The sequence below is a fragment of the Protopterus annectens genome, chromosome 1.part0 (assembly GCF_019279795.1).
Source record: "Protopterus annectens isolate FY-2018-M chromosome 1.part0, PAN1.0, whole genome shotgun sequence".
NCBI lineage: Eukaryota > Metazoa > Chordata > Ceratodontiformes > Protopteridae > Protopterus > Protopterus annectens.
This window is the reverse complement of record NC_056725.1, coordinates 966,390,994-966,411,851: the sequence shown is the minus strand read 5'-3', so window position 1 is coordinate 966,411,851 and position 20,858 is coordinate 966,390,994. Positions and strand designations below refer to the sequence as shown.

The following is a 20,858-nucleotide window of genomic DNA, read 5'->3' as shown; positions in this document are numbered from 1 at the left end:
TGATATTATAACATTCAAAGTTTTTAGACTTCAATGTTATAATGTATACCCATTTTCCAGTGGATAAGGACTACTGCTCCAGTGGTGATTCTCACAATGAACATAGAAGAGTCTTGTAAGCAAGTCACCATAACAGTAGATTTTTAGTAGGAGATCACTGCTGCAAGGGATTCCACCCTTCTCCCCCTTGATCTTTTTTTTTTTTTGGTAGTATCAGCTGAATCCTTGGAGTCAGGGGCCTAAGATGTAATACCTAATTACCGTCATGGTCATTATAGTCTTATTTTTAGGTCTATAGGAGCTAAAACTGCACTAACTCTACTACATAATATGTAGGGATGCTTGGGTAAGGGCCCTTGAGAAGAACAAGGGTCTTTGTGGACTTTACAGACTAAAAACTATTTGCCCTTCAGTGTATATTTCTGCCAAAAGGAGTTAAGTAATAGTCTGAGTAATTTCTTTTTATAAGCCATGCATCAACGAGACCTCAGAAAAGGGAGAGCTGCACTCATGGAAGATATCCTCAAAAGTTATAGAGGTTCAAACTGTGCACCTGACATCTGCTTTTGACAAATGTTATGAATAAGAAATACTACAGCAGTAGTGATTTCCTAGTCAAGCCTCTACAGTTGTTGTGAGGTGCTCAAACAAGTGCACTTTTTCATTTTACTGGCAGCATTTATCATATCTCTATTTACATAGAGATGTCTCCTCTAAATATGTCTGCTTATTTTCTGCAAGTACATTCACTGTGTCTCGTGGATGGTGTTCATTTCATTGTTTATTGGTAACATGCTACATTCAAAATGTTCCCTTTCAATGTTCTAATGCAATTAAAGGATATCTTATTATTACTTTCAACCTTTGAAACCAAATTGAGTTCATAATTAGATTGGGAAGACTTAGTAACAAAAGTAAACAGCTTCTCTGCTTTATTTAATCTAGACTTTTTTAAGTCTTAGATTCATGATTTGTCAGGTCTTTACTAACCTTACAGCCAAAGGAAACCATTAAGAAGTACAACCATCTTACCCAGTACTGTGGGAGACTAACAATGCCCCCCATTAAGAAGATTTTCTCCACATACCCTTGGTAATTTTTGAAAATGTACCTCTTCTTCTATTTCATTAGTTTTATTGTAAAACAACCCACACAAGAATGATCTAATGACTGAAAATGTTGTATGAAGTACAAGCAATGACTTTATCACATGTTAATAGTTTTGCTGATTGGTCCATAATATATAATCAGGACTTCTTCATAACTGTTAACTCAAAAGCATATTTGGTGCATACAGTAAAAAGGAAAAATGTTGAGACTAGCTATGAGAATAATAATAATAATATTTATAGACCAATCCAATTAATAATAGCGGTTGTAATGACAGACAGGAGGATGAATTTTTAATTGACAATAATTTAAATTTGGAGGACCCTTTAGAATTCCCTCCACTCTGCAGTTTGGAGAAACTAATGATTGGATTGAGGTGAATGGAGGACGAGAGGCCTAGGCAGACATCCACACATAGTAACAGGTACGACAACCATCACATTCAAGACAATATTGAAGAGAATGAGGAAGGGGGGTTGCAAGGGGGTGAGGCAGAGCCAGAAGAAAAAGAATCAGTTAGTCTTATCCAACAGATTTATTGTTACTAGAGAACATGACAAGATTTTACTTGGTCATAATGTTTTTTATATTTTTAACTATAGCTGTTAAGAGATTTCTTTATCTCACTCCTCTTTGTTTGAAAAAAGGTTTCACATTTATTCCATATAAAAAATGTGATGTTGCTGACTTGCCTGTAGAACCCAGATTATTCATTAGAAAACTTAATTTAGCCTACAGTTTTAAAGAAGTCAGACAAGAAGAGAACAACATTTATTATTCTAAGAAAAAGTGTTTATAATCCTGTCATGCATGCTATTATAGAAGTATTTTGAAAAATTTTATGGGAAGGATAGTTACCGAGTAGAGCAGGTAGGGGTGGAGCAGAGCATATGAGGGAGGAGTCATCTGCATATTATAAATTTTGAAGGTGAATCCTGCAGAGAAATCAAATGTGCTGCTATAGAGGCTGCATGTGCCCCCATATATGCAAGCTAGTTATTTTGACCTGGGGAAAAAATATGCTTGTCTCAAATTTTTGTCCTATAGGTCAATTCACAACATGCAACTAATGATTTTACTAGTTACATAAAAAGTGCAACTATTATTTTTTTTTTGAGATTCACTCACTCACTCAGTTAAAGATGGGTGTCATCTATTTAGATGTAATAGTACTGAAGGGAGAAAATGTTTTTTTTGTCAAACATACAGAAAACCCACATTTTCAAACTGTTATTTACATTTCAAAAGTGAGTACTCCAATTTATTTAAAAGAAATAAGATTAAAGGCTGGTTTGTTAGACTGACAGGAATGATGTCCCAGAAAGACACCTTCAAAAAGAAAAAAATAGAAACAAGGCTATACATTTTTCGAAAGAGGTTGTCTAAGGAACATGATTTTGTGTGTTAGTAATTGTTGTTTATGATGAATGGAGTAATAGGTATAAACCCCTACTAGGTACAGGCTTAGAGAAAGACAATGTAATTGAAACAACAATGAAAAAAATGTTTAATAATTTTGAGAAGGCCATAGGTTATACTTAAATCTGATAACAAGCTTTAAACAATTGTGGTTGACCAACAAAGTTTGTGCTTAAAAATGGGATGAATCTATGGAAAACTTGTGAAAAGAGTGGTGGAACTTTTTAAATTCATCAAACGCTGCTAAAATGCATCTTTTGCAAACCATATTCCTATATTATGTGTGGCGAGTTGTTGATTTTGCAGAATTTAGGTATTTCAGGATTGCATTTACAAACTGCTGATCTAATGGGATAGTGCACATTGCTAAGTGTCTAGGCTGCCCAGCTGTTTACATCAGAAAGAATGAAAGGAAATTCAAAAAAGAATCTATGAAGATATTATATTTTATACAGAGGAAAATGTTAATAATGCACTTTATAAAGAATCCACATTGTGCCCAAATTTCAGTACCTTTCATTTTTCTCTTTTAGATAGGGTACCTATGGGCCCAAGGGGTGGACAATGGGAGTCAAAGTTGAAGTATAGAGAGTTGATTTGTCAACTAAGACTAGATCAATTACACTCATCATCTTTTTTCAGCTTATCTCAGTTAGGGGTTGCCACAGCAGAACAACTGTCTGCAGAATGATTGGCAGTGGACTTTTACGGTGCCAAGCTGCCAGCCCGGTACCCAACCTTCCACAGAAGGCACACACACTCAGATCTAGGGCCAATTGACAGTGTCCAATCCACCTACAGCATGGCTTTGGGATGTGGGAGGAAACTGGAGCACCAGGAGGAAACCCACGCGACCACAGGGAGGACATGCAGACTCCGCACAGAAGACACCCCAGCTGAGAATTGAACCAGAAGACTTCTTGCTGTGTGGTGACTAGATCAATTATACTGCCAGGGTTAAATAACAATGGGGTGGATTTTAATAAACTTTTCCAAACGGCCCTTGCAAGTACGGCTGGTGCAAAATGCCAAAAAGCATAACAACTGTTTCCAACAAAAGAAGCCAGCACCCAAAAGTAGAAAATATATATTTTTTATTGTGTCTACACTGAAAAAAAACACACTATCAGGCCAGTTCAGCAACCTGCCTTCGGTGATGAGCATACAAGCCATGTTGACATAATTATATACCTTGATTAATTAAACAATTACAATATTTAAAGCAACAACACCATCATTAAGCTGACAACCCAACAATGAATTATAAATGATTATTGAGGCCAAGGTTAAACAAACCTCCCAGCCTGATTATCCAAATTTTTTCTTTTTTGTTTAGAAGGGCATGCCAGCCTAATGTGTTTGACCTATCTCCCTGGATATTGTCAATGGCCATAAAGTTAAATCTAGCTATATTGTGGATTAATGTGTGTTTATATAATGCACTAGAAGTGCACTTATTCCGAATGTCACTGAGATGTTCGGACATGCATATACGTAGTGGCCTAGATGTTTGCTCTATATAAAAGAAAGAACAGGAGCAAGTGGCTAAATATACCAGCCAATCAGTGCTGTAATTGGCAAAAAATTGAACACCATAGACTTTACTGGTATTCTTGCTAGAAAATTATTTGGATTTCAGCATATACTGGCAAGAAGAGCAATAACCACAAGGGAAGGATCCAATCAATTTATCACCCATGAGAGTTAGTTGGTGGCCCAAATGTCCACTAGAGCTCCCCCATTTAAAATGATTGAAATGAGACTCTAATGTACATCCCCTGCAGTAGGAAAAAGAACATCTGGGAGTCAAAACTTTACATAAATCCTCATTTGCAAGGAGGATATCCCAATTATTATGAATGATGTTCCTGATAGCATTCACATTTCTACCATAGGTGGTAATAAACCTGATGATTTTATCTTTGGTTTGTGATTTGTCCCAATAGTCCAAGAGACTGTGTCTGTCTTGGCTGGTGGCCCAGGTGCTGGTCAATAATATATGTTCCTGTTGATATCCCCGACCCGGAATCTATCTATAAGGTCCCTTTTATGGGTTTCAAAACTGTCCTCCATCAAGCAAATTTGCTTGATGCATAAAAATTGTGATTTCGGTGTGTTTTTAGTGATGTGCTGTGGATGCAGACTGGTGGCTAATAGTAAGTTGTTATACTGTGGATGGTTGTGAAACACTTGCGAACTTAATGTATTGTCAGTGTTTCTTGTAACTGTGACATCCAGAAAATTAATTTGCTGTGCATTAGTATTGACCACAAATTCAATGCCCCATTTATTGTCATTGAGGTATTGTATGAACTCTTAATAAATATTTGCGGTCTGACCGCCAAATCATCCAGCAATCATCAAGATATCTTCTCCAGATATTTATTTCATCCAGGAAGATGTTGTGAGATCTATCATAGATCAACTGGTCCTCGAAAAAACTCATAAATAGGTTGGCGTATATGGGAGCAAAAGATGCTCCCTTAGCCGTGCCCCACATCTGCCAATAACATTGTCCTTGAAAATAGAAAACATTTTTCGTAAGAACATGTTCAGCCAAACATAAACACAGGGTGTTAAACCCTGGAAAATACAGAGATGCTTTATCTAACCAATAATTTAATGCTTCCAGACCTGCCCAGTGTGGTATGTTTGTGTATAATGGAAACATCCAATGTGCATAACAGCCAATCAGACTTAAGCTGTGAGTCAGTTATGATTTCCAAGAACTCAGTGGTATCTTGAATTCTGGATCGAATCATCTTTAATAAGGGTTGTAAATACTTGGTTAAAATGTCAGATATGGGCTCAGTAAGGGAACCAATGCCAGAGACAATGGGTCTACCCAGTGTTTTTTCCAAAATGTTTATGAATTTCTGGCAACAGCTAGAGTATTTGTTGTTGGGGATCAGTAAATGTAAGATGCTTCTTAATAGAGGCACTGATGATGCCTTCATCAACCACCTGCTCAAGAAAGGTGTCTATTTCTTTTTTAAAACCCAAAGTCTGGTCTAATGGCATTTGCATGTAATTCCTAGCATCCTGTAATTATCTATATGCTTCAGAGCGATAAAAACTGGTGTCCATTACCACTACTGTCCCACCCTTGTCAGCCGGCACAATAACCAAATTGGTATTCTTTTTGCATTTGTTAAGTGCTTCTTGTTCAGCATTTGTTAGATTGTTACCAAGCATTCTGATCTGATTGGTCTGAAATGTAATTGTTTAAGCACAGTGTCATGGAATATCGAGACATGTTTGTTTGTTCATAAGGGGAACAAAATTAGAAGGATGAAATCTAAATTCATCAGGTCTTTGAGAGTCATCCTGAGAATCAAAAAACAATTTCAAATTGAGAATTCTACAAAAACTTAATACATCTTCAATCACACTGTCTTTAGAAACAAAAAAACCCAGGACATTAGGGGGGATAGAAAACATAGGAAACATAGAGAGTGTGGAAGCACTACTACAAGCACTAGCCCCTCGATAAATGTTTTTTTTTTTACAATGTGCATAGCATTTCATCTGTAGTTTTAATGGAGACTGAACAACAGCTACTCAATAAAGGATTGAACTATGTCCTGGGTTTTTTGTTTTTGAGGACAGTGTGGTTGAAGATGTATTACACTTTTGTAGAATTCTCAATTTGAGAATACCATTAAGAAATGTAAACAAGAGACTGCCCAGGCTGTGGAATAGAGTTCCCATACATGTCAAGCAGAGCACCTTGCTGACCCTCTTCAAGAGAAATCTTGATGAGTGGATGGAAAATAGAAAATTCACCCCGGGGATACCTCCAGTGGCTCTACTCGACAGAGGCACTGGGAACAAAGGTCGGGTGGCACGATGCCAGGGTAACCCTATGGCTAGGCTTATAAAGGCCCCAGGGCCATCAGCCTAGTACACATCTATGAACCTATGAATTATTGGAAAATGGGTTAGAGCAAGAGAACATTAGTAAAAAGGGAACATCACCATGTGGAAGTTGTACTCAGTGTAGTTATATTAACAAAGAAAAAATATTGGTGCTGAATAATGTCCTGCACAGTAAGGTGACATTTGTTAATGGTAACTGTACTATGAGTAGAGTGGTCTACCTAGCTAAGTAGTGTGAAGACTGTGCATGATTTTACATTGGTAAAACAGAAAGAGCACTAAAGATGACAATTTATGAACATCTTTATGACAATAATAAGAAAAGAGATACAAATGCACTGTACAGACATTCCCTGGTTTGCCCCAAGTTTAGAAGGTTCACCTTTGGGATCTTGGAAAAAATCAAAATTAATCCAAGGGGTGGTGACTGGCAGAGAATGCTTTTAAAAAGAGAGTTGGTTTGGCAGTTAAAATTAAATGCCACATTTTTACCTGGGTTAAATTATCAAGTTTCTATAGGATTGATTTTAAGAGAAAAGGCTGATGTCTTAGCATGAATTCACTTGTGGTGTATTGTAGCTTTGAAGTTGAATGGCATGCAATTAAGTAAATTATATTATGTAAATGAGTGTACTTTGAACTGGTACATAAGTTGGCTGGAAATAGATTGATTTTATCTGATGAAGTCTCCCTGAGAGATGGAAGGGCTTATGGGATAATTTTGGTGTGTTTTTATTTTTATTAAGTAATTAATTCATTTTCCATGGTCGGAATCCATTCACTTTTATTTTTTCTACGTTTTTGGTGGACACCACTTTTGCAACTTTTCTATACATTACAGCTGTACCAGATGTTTGGTAGGGGGACATCCCACATGGCCATTTACTGGGGGATGCTGGCTATGCACTGGAACCATGGATGATGACACCCATCAGAAATGCACACACACCCACTGAAGAATGCCATAATGAGGTACGCGCACAAACCAAGAACATCATAGAGTAGGTGTTTGGGCTGCTGAAGTCATGGTTCTGGTGCCTCGTTATATCTGGTGGAGCCTTGCAATACTCTCCAGCCACATGTGCACAGATGTTCACAGTGTGTGCCATGCCACACAATATGATTCTGCAGAAACAGCTGCCGAAGCATCAGCAAAAAGAAGGGATACACAGCCCCCCACCAGTGCCTAGGTCACCACAGCTGCACCTACAGGAGGACTCAGAGGAGGAACCCCCCTGAGGCTACCCCTGTAGGCAGATGTAGGTGTGCCCAATATGCCCTGACCTTGGCCAAGAGACAACGCATAGCACATGCACTGACAACTTAGGGACTGACACTGTACGACTCACATACATATTAGTATAAATGATGTCAGAAAACACAAAAGGCCAGCATGAATAGTCCAGCGCTTTATTGGAAGATCTGAAATTGGACATAAAAATGCCCCAACAATAAATCCAACCTTCAAACCGGTTTCGGCAGTGTGCCTTCTTCAGTGAAGTAAAAAAAAATATATTAAGAATGAAGCATCATGCATTTTTATAAAGACAGTCAGTCAGCATTAGCCAATGGTATGTTCCAACCCTGTCTATCTAATGAATATTAATTAGAGTTCGGAACAGCATTATGAACTGCTTATAAATCATGAACAAAATAATAGTGTTGACACCAATATGAATCCATGCATATAAGTTATTACAAAAAGAATGGTGAAAGTAACCGCACCATATAACCATACACCAAATACAATAGAGTTACTCAACAACTGGAACCCACAATGTAAACTTCTGATTACTGCCAAAAAATATATATAACCAAAAGAATAGCCAAAAAAATATATATGTAATATGCATATATATAAACAATAACATAATAATTATTTATGAAAATCAAGTTTAATCCAAATCCACACTGGGCTGGTTTGCAAGCCCTACAGTTTTGGTTAGAGAAAGCGGATTTATATCCACCAGGCTTAAACACACTTATTTTCTGTATGTCCGAACATGTACTGAACAAAAACGTTTTTTATTTCCAAGGGGAATGTTATTGGCAACTCCAAGGGATGGCTATGGGGGCATCATTTGCCCCCATTTATGCTGATTTATTCATGGCCTACTTGGAGGAATGCCTTATATATAATCCATCACACAACATATACATGGTAGAACTGGATATTTGGCGGAGGTACTTGGACGATTGCTGGATGGTGTGGTGTGCAGATTTAGGGTATCTACAAGAATTCATGGAATATCTTAACAGTAACGTCTGGGGAATTGAGTTTACGGTTACATCCAATCGTGATCATATTGACTTCTTAGATGTTACTGTTTATAGAAACAAAGATAATACTCTTGGTACTAAGATTCATCGCAAATACCCTCAATATAATACGTTACTCCATGCATCTAGTATGCACCCACGCCACACCATCCGGAATATTCCCAAATCTCAACTTCTGATAATAAAACGTATTAGCTCCTCGCTAATGGATTATGAGGATGCCAAAAATGATTTAACACACAGATTCTTAGAGAGGGGATATCGTCCTTTTGACATTGTATCTGCTAGTACTTGGTCTGGGCAACAGCAGAGAAGTAGATTGCTTGAATATAGGGATCACTCATGTAGACCACAGGATTCTACCTTGAGATTTGTCACCACTTTTGGAAGAAATCATCAGGTAATCAGGAATATCTTGAATGATAATTGGAATATTCTATTGGCCAATAATTATTTATGTGAGATTTTGGGTTGTAAATGTCAAATGTCTTACAGAAGGGGTAAAACTTTAGGTTCTTTATTTTCCCATTATAAACATCAGGAGAGTGGAGGGGTGAAATACAAACAATTAACCATTATGGGGGACGAACTTCTGGGAACTTTTCCGTGTGGCCATTGCATATCCTGTAATCAGGTAAATAAAATAAAACAATTCACAAGTGCTAACACGAGTAAAGTATATGATTTAAGGATTTTTGGTAACTGTTCCAGTAGTTGGTTGATATGCTTGGCCAGATGTCAATGCTCAGCTTTTTATGTGGGCAAAACATCGCGTTCCCTTCGAATTAGAATAGGAGAACATCGGAGTGACATACGGAATAAAAAGCCAACCAATGCACTTTTTCAACATACAACTAAACATCCTTCAGCCAAGTTTATGTTTACTGTCATAGATAGGATCATTGGGGACAGGAGCCATCAGCAAGGATGGCAAAACATACTCAGTCACAATGAAAATATTGGATTATCCATCTTGGAGCTCTGTTTCCTCCTGGTCTTAATGATCATTTATGATAAATATTTTTTTCATTCAGCTATTGTCCTATGGGTACAATGCTATATTATGTTGTATTGGATAATCTTTGAAATTTATCAGAGACATATATATATATATATATATATATATACTTTTTATATATATATATATATATATATATATATATATATATATATATTTTTTTTTTTTTTGGATTAAACTTGATTTTCATAAATAATTATTATGTTATTGTTTATATATATGCATATTACATATATATTTTTTTGGCTTTTCTTTTGGTTATATATATTTTTTGGCAGTAATCAGAAGTTTACATTGTGGGTTCCAGTTGTTGAGTAACTCTATTGTATTTGGTGTATGGTTATATGGTGCGGTTACTTTCACCATTCTTTTTGTAATAACTTATATGCATGGATTCATATTGGTGTCAACACTATCATTTTGTTCATGATTTATAAGCAGTTCATAATGCTGTTCCGAACTCTAATTAATATTCATTAGATAGACAGGGTTGGAACATACCATTGGCTAATGCTGACTGACTGTCTTTATAAAAATGCATGATGCTTCATTCTTAATATATTTTTTTACTTCACTGAAGAAGGCACACTGCCGAAACCGGTTTGAAGGTTGGATTTATTGTTGGGGCATTTTTATGTCCAATTTCAGATCTTCCAATAAAGCGTTGGACTATTCATGCTGGCCTTTTGTGTTTTCTAGTATTGGTTGGGCCGTGCATGCTGTACTTGCGAGGCGTGGTGTTCTGTCTGTATAAATGATGTCAGCCCACACAGCCTGTACCTCACCATGTATTGACTGTGGATTGAGTGCATCAGACAGAGTCAGCCCCAAACTACAGGTCTGTCAACTGCTGCATTCACAAGGTAAGTCACTCTCCTGTACACCACTAGTAAGGGTACTAGAATATGGTAGCATATGTATGGACCTGCCGCATGTATGCAAGGGAATATAGGGTATATATAGTGTGCTTCTGGGCTACATGCAGGGATCTATAGTGGGCTACTGGGCTACTTGTACAGATTTAACAACCACTTGGTAAAACAAGTACTCTCTTCACTAGTATGTGCCCCATAATAGCCACTAGGCCACATGGCTGGAAACTCCACGACATTATTCCAGGGAGATGCCAAACAGTGGGGTCACAGGACAGTCGCACCACTGTCCATGCCACCAGAGCATAGGCTGGTCACCCCCCACCCCACACAAATTAGTTTTCCCATACAACTGCTGTAACAGTAAGTCTGCAATGCTATGCCAACAGACCAGACAATTTGTCTATCCTATTTATAGTGTGAGGAATGAAACCTCTCTGTCTTGTGGCTGGTGTGGCTCACTGGGCCAGGGGCAGTAACATGTGTGATGGTGTTAATGGTTTAAATCTGGCAGCATCCAACATCTTTTGCTTGTGAGGTACTCATATGGTGGTAGTCCCATAGACTGTTATAACACCTCAATTTGTTACTACAAGAAAGCTGGACAAAGCCAGAGTGAATGGTGGCACAAAGGGCCATTCTTCCAGACAGACATTATACATGCTCTGAGTAACCAGCAGGTGGCTAGTATAACAGCAGGCTGCAACAGGTTAGATTAGCTGCAGGATGTAAAGGCCATCACTTAAATGTGTCAGTAGGTACAACAAGCCAGTGACCACTGTTTACACTGTAGCACTGGAAAACCACAAAGTTACAAGGAATAGAGCAGGCATATGGGGCAAAATGCTGAACATGCTGCAAAAGCAAGTTAGGGAGAAGTATACAGACTGTCATCCCATGTGTGGTGTTTCACCTTGTACCCCAGTCACATTATACCTCTCAACCTCTTAGAGCAGGAAATCTGGCCAAATAAAATTAAGAAAAGTGGGGCCAAGGCCCACAAATTGGGACAGGTTTTAAATATTTGCTCCTACAAATGTGGAATGTGGATAGAATAACAGGTAAAGCATTAGCATGACTCTCCTGATGTACATGGAGTCTGAAACTCAAATGTCTGTCATTATTTATCAGTTGCAATCTTTACTGATTTGCCAATAATTTGCCAGAAAACCACAATCTTATGTGAAACCGTCCAAAAATATGAGGCAAAAGTCCTGACAGTCTGTGAAGCTCTGTACAGTTCTGCAGTATGAGTCACATATTATGGGTTCATAGGTGTTTACGAGGCTAACGATCACAAGGGCCTTTTTAAGCCTAGCCATCTATCCAAAATCTCTGACAAGTTCTGATACCCTTGATAAGTGTAAGCATGGGCCTGGGAGATGAACAATTTACAGGTTGCCTGTTTGCATTAGAGACATAGATTCCAAAACAGGGATGAATTTCTGGTTTCCTATCCAGTTGTCCCAGTTGCACTTGAACTGGTTAGGGAGGAACTCTGCTTCACATGGATTGGGAGCCTGTTCCATAGACAAGATAGCTTCTGGGATATGTACCTATCTCTCCAGCAGATCATATTTATATCACAGGCAAGGTTTAAGTCTTTAGAATTGGTAATTCTGCTATTGTTTGTTTTGTGGCTATGCAGGAGGTCCATCAGAGTGGGGTCTGACAATGCTCTGTATGCCAGACATATATCTTCCCTCAAAAGCCTGTAGGATACAGAATACAGGGATATGGTCTTGAGGTGGTCTGCATAGGACATATTACTTACACCCTGTATTCTTTTAGTGAGGAACCATTGTGGATGTTCTAGTGATTGGATATGCCTGGTTAGGTATATACCAAAGGGTGCATTGTACTCGATAGGTCTGATGAACGCCGAATACAGTGGAACAATAACTTCCTTGGACTTAGATGCCATAACTTTGTTTATATGTTGTGCAGCATAGAATAATTTCCTCACTACTGTAGAGACATGATGATCAAAGTGTCTGTATTAAAAGGTCGAACTCACAGGAGTTTTAACGTTGTAATGGTGCTGCGGTAGCGTTGTCGCCTCACAGTAAGATGATGTCTGGTTCGATTCTCAGTTAGAGCATCTTCTGTGTGGAGACATGCGTGAATGGGCGTACCTTCGTTGAAGGTTGTACGTCAGGGCTGGCAACTCGGTACATAAAAATCAACTGCCAATCATTAGCAGACCGGAGTTCCACTGTGGCGACCCCTAACCAGGAAAAGCCGAAAGACACATTCAATATCAAACTGTAAGGTTTGAATCCCAATAATAACGAAAACACAGAACAGCAATTTTTTTTCCCAGGGAAAAAAAAAAACACACTTTAAACTTAAACTAAAGTGGGGGGCTGTGCCCCCCACAACCCCCCTACTTAAATATACCAACTCTGAGATCGCACCACAGTGGAGGAAATAGCAAAGCCCCAAAAGTGGCCCACCAATTTTTTTACCAGGGAAAATAATCAGTGTGCCGTAGCTTCACTATATTCATATTTCGGACTTTTGGGTTTGATATTACAACATTCAAACTGCTACAAGTTTGATGTTGTAATATAGACCCATGATCAAAGACTAGATTACTATCTATGTGTGTCCCTAAGTCCCCGACTACTGGGTCAACTCTAAGGGGTGTGTTGTCAATATGATAGTTACAGGGATGGATGTCTTTCCAAAGGATATTATTATACATTTCTTGGCATTTAGTTTTAGTCCATGTCTCTGACACCAGTTATTTGTCTGTGTCAGCCCCTCCTGGAGAACATTTGTGTCAGTGTAAGATTCAATAACAGCTCCTAATTTGCAATCATCTGCATATTTAGTCAGCCAGAGACCACAGCCATTGGCCTTGACTTCTGAGAAGTAAATGCCAAAAAGGAGCAGTCCAAGAACTGATCCCTGAGGGACTCCAGTTGTGACTGACCTCTTTGTAGAGGTGGACTCCCCAATTCTAACTTCCTGGATCCTGTCTGTGAGCCAGTTGGCTATCCACTGGGTGACATATGGGTTTGTACCTAACCTCTTGAGTGTGTCAACAATGCCCGAGTGGAGTATTGTGTCAAATACCTTGGCCAGGTCAAGGTAGGCAGTGTGAACAGTTTTGCCCTCATCCATTACTTTGGTGACCTAATCAAAAAAGTCCTCGAGGTTGAGTAGGCATGATCTGCCCTTGTTAAAACTAAAATGGGATGGGTCCAGTATCTGGAGGTTTACTATATCGCTATTGATTAACTTCATGATAATTCTTTCCATGGCTTTGCATATAAGATTAGTGAGACTTATGGGTCTGTATTTTCCAAGGTCTGTAGATGGCCCACCTTTGTGCAGAGAGATGACTGTTGCCTTTCTCCATTCATGAGGCATGAAACCTGTTTGGAAGCTAAAGGTAAATAGTAATTCCAGAGGCCTTGATGTCAGCAAACAGCTGGGGAATGCCTTGAACAATATCAGGGAACTGCAGTACTGCGTTAACAGGTGCAGCAACCAATGGCCTGCAACACACAATAATCCTCGACTGGAATACAGGTAGCTCTGGCCTGGAGTCACCTTGTAAGTACTGACAATCACACTGGACATGCTCCTACACTTACCTAACTTTAGGTGAAGTCTGTTGCCTCTACCACCCAAAGACCTGCTATGTGGAAATATGTCTGTACATACAGACAGCTACGTATACATATCTGTCTCCCCTATCTCCCTTACGCTTGATTAGTATGGCGCACACACACACACATATATATATATATATATATATATATATATATATATATATATGTAATAACAAAAGGTATATATAGAATATAAAGTAAAATGATACAGACTCCTCACATACATTTACATAACACATTTACATTACTTACACACACAACTGCCTTTAAGGAGACATCCCTGTTATACACATTTATATAGATATGGGCGGGGAAGTACGAATGTCTCCTCATATCCATGAATGCTGGGGTTAACTGCACATGCACATTACAACAGCTGTCCGATAGCACCAGACCAAGGCTGCAATAGTGCATAATCCACTCACCCACAGACCCCTGTGTTATGCAGACTGTCACCCTGTAGACAGATATAGGTACGCAGGTGGTGTAATGTACAATGGGTGCAATGCATGCCTTGCACAGGCCATATTGTCTCTGTCCCCATGTATGCCTATTAAACTGCAAACAGCCACATAAAGCCAGACTGGTAAGTGTACACACATATCAGGGACATTACCAGGTATCCCACTCTTATAACGCTAGATACAATAAGAGTACGAAGCAGTATCCATCTGCAGGCCACACATGCTGTCTAACAGAAGGCCACTTTGCATACTCCACAAGGACTGTGCCTGCATTAACATATAAAACAGGCATAAGCTGCGGCACGTGCAATAGGTACTGTGAGCTGTCATGTGTAATACTAGATAGGTAGGAGTTCTAATCCCACATCATCCAAGTGTGTGTGTGTGTGTGTGTGTGTGTGTGTGTGTGTGTGTGTGTGTGTGTGTGTGTGTGTATGTATGTGTGTGTGTGTGTGTGTGTGTGTGTGTGTGTGTGTGTGTGTGTGTGTGTGTGTGTGTGTGTGTGTGTGTGTGTGTGTGTGTAAATATATCCCCATGCAGCACTTCAGACAAGCCTGTACAGATTATCTCTGTGCAATAGTTATGCCTTTTATGCCCAGTGACTAGCTGCTGGTCTCAACATTGGACTCCTTTTCAAGGCCTGCTGATGTCATCCACCTTAAGATCACTGGCTGACAGTATGATACCAGGTAAACAGTGTGGCACATGCACTAAGTACTGAGAGCTATAGTGTGTACTACTAAATGGGTAGGGTTTCTAATCTCACAGCATCCAGGTTGTGCATGTGTAAATATGTCATCTTTCAACACTAAAGACATATTCGTGTGGCCTACCCCTGTTCATTGGTTATGCATTTTATGTCCCTGTGACTAGCTGCTGGCCCTAACTTGCCCCATTTACATAAACATAATTGATGTCTGCCACTAGCTAGAGTTGTACATGCAGAATACCCAGGTGACATGTAACAAGTGTAGTAGACTATGTCATAGGGTATGACAGCATGATGACGCTGATTGTCTCCAGTGTCCCTGACACACTGTTCTAATAGGGTATAACAGCATGATGATGCTGATTGTCTCCAGTGTCCCTGACACACTGTTCTACACATATGCACCTAGGGAGCCATGCATGTATACTGGCATAACTTCCTGACATCATATCTCTTCTGTGCTGCCTTGCCGTCCTGTGCCACTGTATTGCTGCCATGTGTCCATAGTTGAACCATTCAGACACATGGGACATAAACATACACACGTCTGTTACACACCTGTCATTCTGTAACACTACTGCCAGTGTATCATCAGGCAACAAATATACACAACATTTGATGTGTAGTCCTGACACATGCCAGCATACAGTACCTGTTGTGGCCCACAACTGCCATGGCATAACACTACTGCACTACACAAGCAAATCTAAAGTTATATAGACAGCCTGTGCATCAGACACATATATGCAGGTCCCTGCATCGATGGCACAGATGGCAGGGATGTGGCACAGGTATCATCACATGCACAGAGTGTGGTGTGGGGGTGCCAGAGGCCTAGGCTGTGCCAAACTATTGACAACATGTGTGTGGGTCAGAAAGGGGTGCTGGTTAGATGGGTCATGGAGAGGTGCCGTGTATGTGGACCATACATGGTATAGTAGACAGTTCACCATCTCTGGCCATGAACACGGGAAATGGCTTCACCAGGAGTGGCATGGGCAACACCATGCCCAAGGTCAGGCACAGTGCTATTACCTGACAGTGACTGCTGTCTGCTGGGCCTGTGTCCTCCACAGGACCACCCAAGACCACATGCCCATGGCCTGCCACATTGTCGTGTGGACAGCACACTACCCTCTGTAGCACTTGAGGTACCTCCACTATGGGAGCGTGAGTGTGCATGGCCACATGGACTCTCAGCAGATGGTGTTGATGGCCTACGTCCATGTATCCAAGTCCCAACTCCAATCACATGTTCCAGCACAGACAATGTGCACTCAAACACAGACACTGTGAGAGCCTACCATCTGCCCACTACATCAGTGAAACATTCCAGGGTGTAACCAATGCAGTGGAGGCAGTCACGGATATCAGACTGTGCTGCATCCATAACCCTAAGCATCCATCTGGTGTTGCATTCAGATTGTGTCTGTGCCTCCATGACAGCCTGAAACATGCAGCGAGTGACCCATGAAGTAACACCTGCAACATGAGATGGATAAGCATCAGTCCTCCTTCAAACACCCCTGTCAACACGAGGTGGATGGGCAGCAGCCCTCCTTCAAGTACCCCTGTCAATCTGCCTGTGTGGGACCTCATCAGCTGTCTGGCTATGGTCAGTGTCTATACTCACTGACACCATAGTTCTCGCACGGTCCTGTACTATATCACCACCATCTGACTGTCCAATATCTGTGGCCTCTGGTGACTGGGTATGTGTGGGCATACTGACTATGTGCAGAAACAATGGGAAAGAAGAGGGATGTCAACCTCTGGAACAGATTCAACCACCGACAACCCCACCTGTGCCTCTCTATGGCCACCATCATCATCAGCATCTGAAGAGACACTGACATTAGGTTGTGAAGGAGACAGACTCCAATGCCCCTTTTCACCTGTGAGAAGCAAGACAAAAGCAGTACATTACCACCTGCAGTGTTATGTATGGTAATCCATACAGCCTCATACAGATGAGGATCTACAACTGCATTACATATCCCACATCTTCTTATCTCTGATCCCATGCACAACACACAAACTCACAGCAACATACACAAAAAAACAGGTCCTGTATAACATGCACATCACCTACATCTGGATAATGATCAGTACAATACACCTGTGAGGTATGCACTATGATAGTATATGTGATAGAACTACACATAATGCCCAGTACACCTATGCTGAGAATGATAAGCCAGTTGTAGTATCACTGCCTCCCTATTGTGTTTGAATGGGTATCTTGGAGTAATTGCTTCATGTATAGCAGGCTTTGTAGTTGCTCATAACTATAAGTGAAAACATGTTAATGTCTGTACAAATACACACCTGTCTTTCCCTAGGCTATGCACTGTAGTTAACTGCTCCGAAATAGAACATACAAGCATTCTACTCTTGCTAAGCACAACAGCTGTGCATAATGCAAAATGGCAGCCCTTAACTTTCGTAGGGTATATATGATCTATAAAACAACAGTATCACAGTTACCAGGTACAGGGCCATGGACTCCGGCCACATCTGACATGCCTATGAAAAGGTGAAGGAGAGGTATTGTCAGCAATACCAAATGTTGCAGTGCTGCAAGATAATATGTGCATATATCTACATGCACAGTAGCTAATGTGATACTGGCTATATTGCTGGCATTCTGAGTATGTGTTCACAACTGTGGGTAAAAGCCAGACACCCTCCCCAATGCAGATAGACCTGACAACCATGTACTGGTCTGTAGAACCTGCCACAATGACTGTTAATGCATTTTACTGGTGAAAACAGTAAACTTACATGGACACTGCTCTGATGTAGATCCTGTGCCACCCACCTCCAGGATGCATGGCATTATGGATGCTTGGGAGCTGTTGGTTGATCCTAGGTTCACCAGGAATTCCTCTGTGGCCAAGAGTGGTTATTCTGTTACAGGTCCTCCACCAGTGGCAGCACGGTCCCTGGCAACAGCAGCTGCCCTTTGACGCTCAGCATTGACCATATCCATGGCCCGGTGTTGAACCTGCTCTTATGTCCTGTCCCATTGGCCAATCTGATTAACAGCCCTCACAAGGCCGCCCCACAATGCTGCCTGCTGTTCATGATTGTGGTGACCCCTTGACAGCAGGATGTGATTGTTGAGTCTAAAGGCATCCAGTATTACATCGTTCTCGGAAGATGAAAATGGTGGATTTCACCATTGGTACATCATTCCTGTAAGACAACAAGAGGGGAACACATTACAGCACCAGATACATGGATGTTCACTATATACAGACCCTACACACCCATAATGGCCTGCACTATCCACTGCTGTCTCACACATCATACCCCACAGTTTGGCAACATACTACATGTGTGGCTCTTACTAAGATAGTAGCAATACTGGGTAATGCCCTTGTGTGCCGAGACAGATTATGCTGTATGCTTCTACTCCCCTTCAATGTACTGTGGTGTGTCTCCTATGGGCATATCCCCACTAATATGTCATATGTCCACTTGCAGACAAATATCAGTGTGCTATTACAACAACTATATGGGAACAGTCCAGCAACAGCTGTGTGCCACAATGACAGACAGCAATGCAAACTTGCTTTAGTATATGTTCCCTGTAGGCATCATACTCTCAACTATGCAGATGTTTGCAGAATGTCACCATGTTTGCCTCATAGATGTGGTCCTTTTTGCAATACACTTGTGGATGTCTGACAAATGGTTGTCCAATCATTGCTGGTTTCTGTCAGAAAATTAACACAGAATCTGTCACCTGTCACACCTCTCAAAACACACTTATGCTACAATAATATCTGTTAGTCTATTCACATTCTTACTTTGTATTGCCAATATGTATACTCTGTCACTGAGTTTGGCCCTTTATCCACCCATTAATTATGGCTTTGTCCTGATTTCTTACTGTAGAAGGTTGAGAGGTATTTTAGGCATTGTTCTCAACCAGCCAGGGATGAATGTCCACAAAATAGGGACTTAGCCAGAGTACACCAGGGACATTCAGGGGCACTGTCACAATGTTAGTATTATTTATGTGCGACACTGACAGACTGAGAGGAGGTGAATTACAGTACATCGTTTGATGTTACAGGAGTGTGCACCCTTACTTAGTGTCACTATGTCTTAAGTGTAATCCACTATCTTTACTACAACAGTCAACTGTTGTAGGCAGGATTGAGAGGGACATAGCAGAGATGTGATTCAAAGCAGGGACAGTTGAGAGGCATGCCTGTAGGTGCTGAACAGCAGAGTATCACTGACATGTGCATATCATAGCTGTAATACAAACCTACTGTTTTAATCCCTATTCCCCATACCTCCATCCTACCATCTGCATCCCATTTTATGGGGAATCTACTACATACCTGGTAGAGTGATGTTTTCCTTTTTATGAAGCATTCCTCTGCAAATGTTTTGCACATACACTGTCTGTGTGAGTAAAGCCACATACAGACCTGTTCCCCATAAGCAGTTGCTTGCATTTTGTAGGTAATGCTCATTTACAGGTAATTGCCTCTGCACCAATCTGTGGCTCAGAATTGTTAACTGCATCAATAACAGCTAGATTGTACTATCATTAGCCAGTAACATGGCACCACAGTGCAATATATAAGGCCTTCATGTAGGCCTTGCCCCTTTCTTAGTGTTTGAGATGGACATTACTAAGGTGTTGAGACTATAGCATCACAGAGGGTAAATACAAATACTGACCACTGTACAGATGTATGATGTATGTCCACAGTTGTGACTCATATGTTTGGTCAGAGTCCCATGACAGAATAGTCATCTGGCAGTTCACTGATTTATTTATTATTAGTTTGCTTGCCGTTCTGTTTTTCGTTGTATTATGGCATCTCGTAAAACTAGCGTACCGGATTCTTTTGTACCGGAAGATACTCCGGCTATTTTTAAACAAAGCACACCTGCTGTTGTTACTGCCGACTTATTGGATGTAGAGCAACACCCGGTCGTCGGTAACATACTGGATAATATTAATCTGAAGTTGGAGAGCCTGCACCAAAGATTAAACATGATTGATGCTGAAAATCGTGAAAATCGTGAGTTCCGTGAAACATATACTAAAACTGTTGAATCAATTCAATTAAAACTTCGGCAAGATGTGAATAACCTTACTAGAGGGCCAATATGTTCTAATAACTATCAGACTTCATTAATTCATTCTGGCGTACAGTTACGTAATTATGATGGCGACAAGTCTGTAGTAGGAACTGACGTGCCTGCTCCTACTCGTGATGTGCGACAAAGTAACTCTTCTAGTCCTTGTGGGTTAACTAACGCAAATGAAGAACCTACTTTACAAGGTACATCTAATTGTGATGGAGTCGTTATTAATTCCAACGTGTGTCCTATGGAATTGGCGGATGGCGAAACGGACGGATTACAAACAAATCAAGTATTGCAGCCAGCCCAACCGTCCCATAAAACGCAGATACTTCGCTTACAGCAAACAACGCAGATATTACAGCCACC

The 20,858-nt window shown here is 40.4% G+C and overlaps 1 protein-coding gene across 1 annotated transcript in view; it reads left to right on the top strand.

Annotated features, from left to right (window-relative positions):
- The window catches only part of LOC122796202 (SUN domain-containing protein 2-like), a 509,959-nt gene that overhangs the window by 199,189 nt on the left and 289,912 nt on the right, over positions 1–20,858 (top strand). The window lies entirely within an intron of this gene.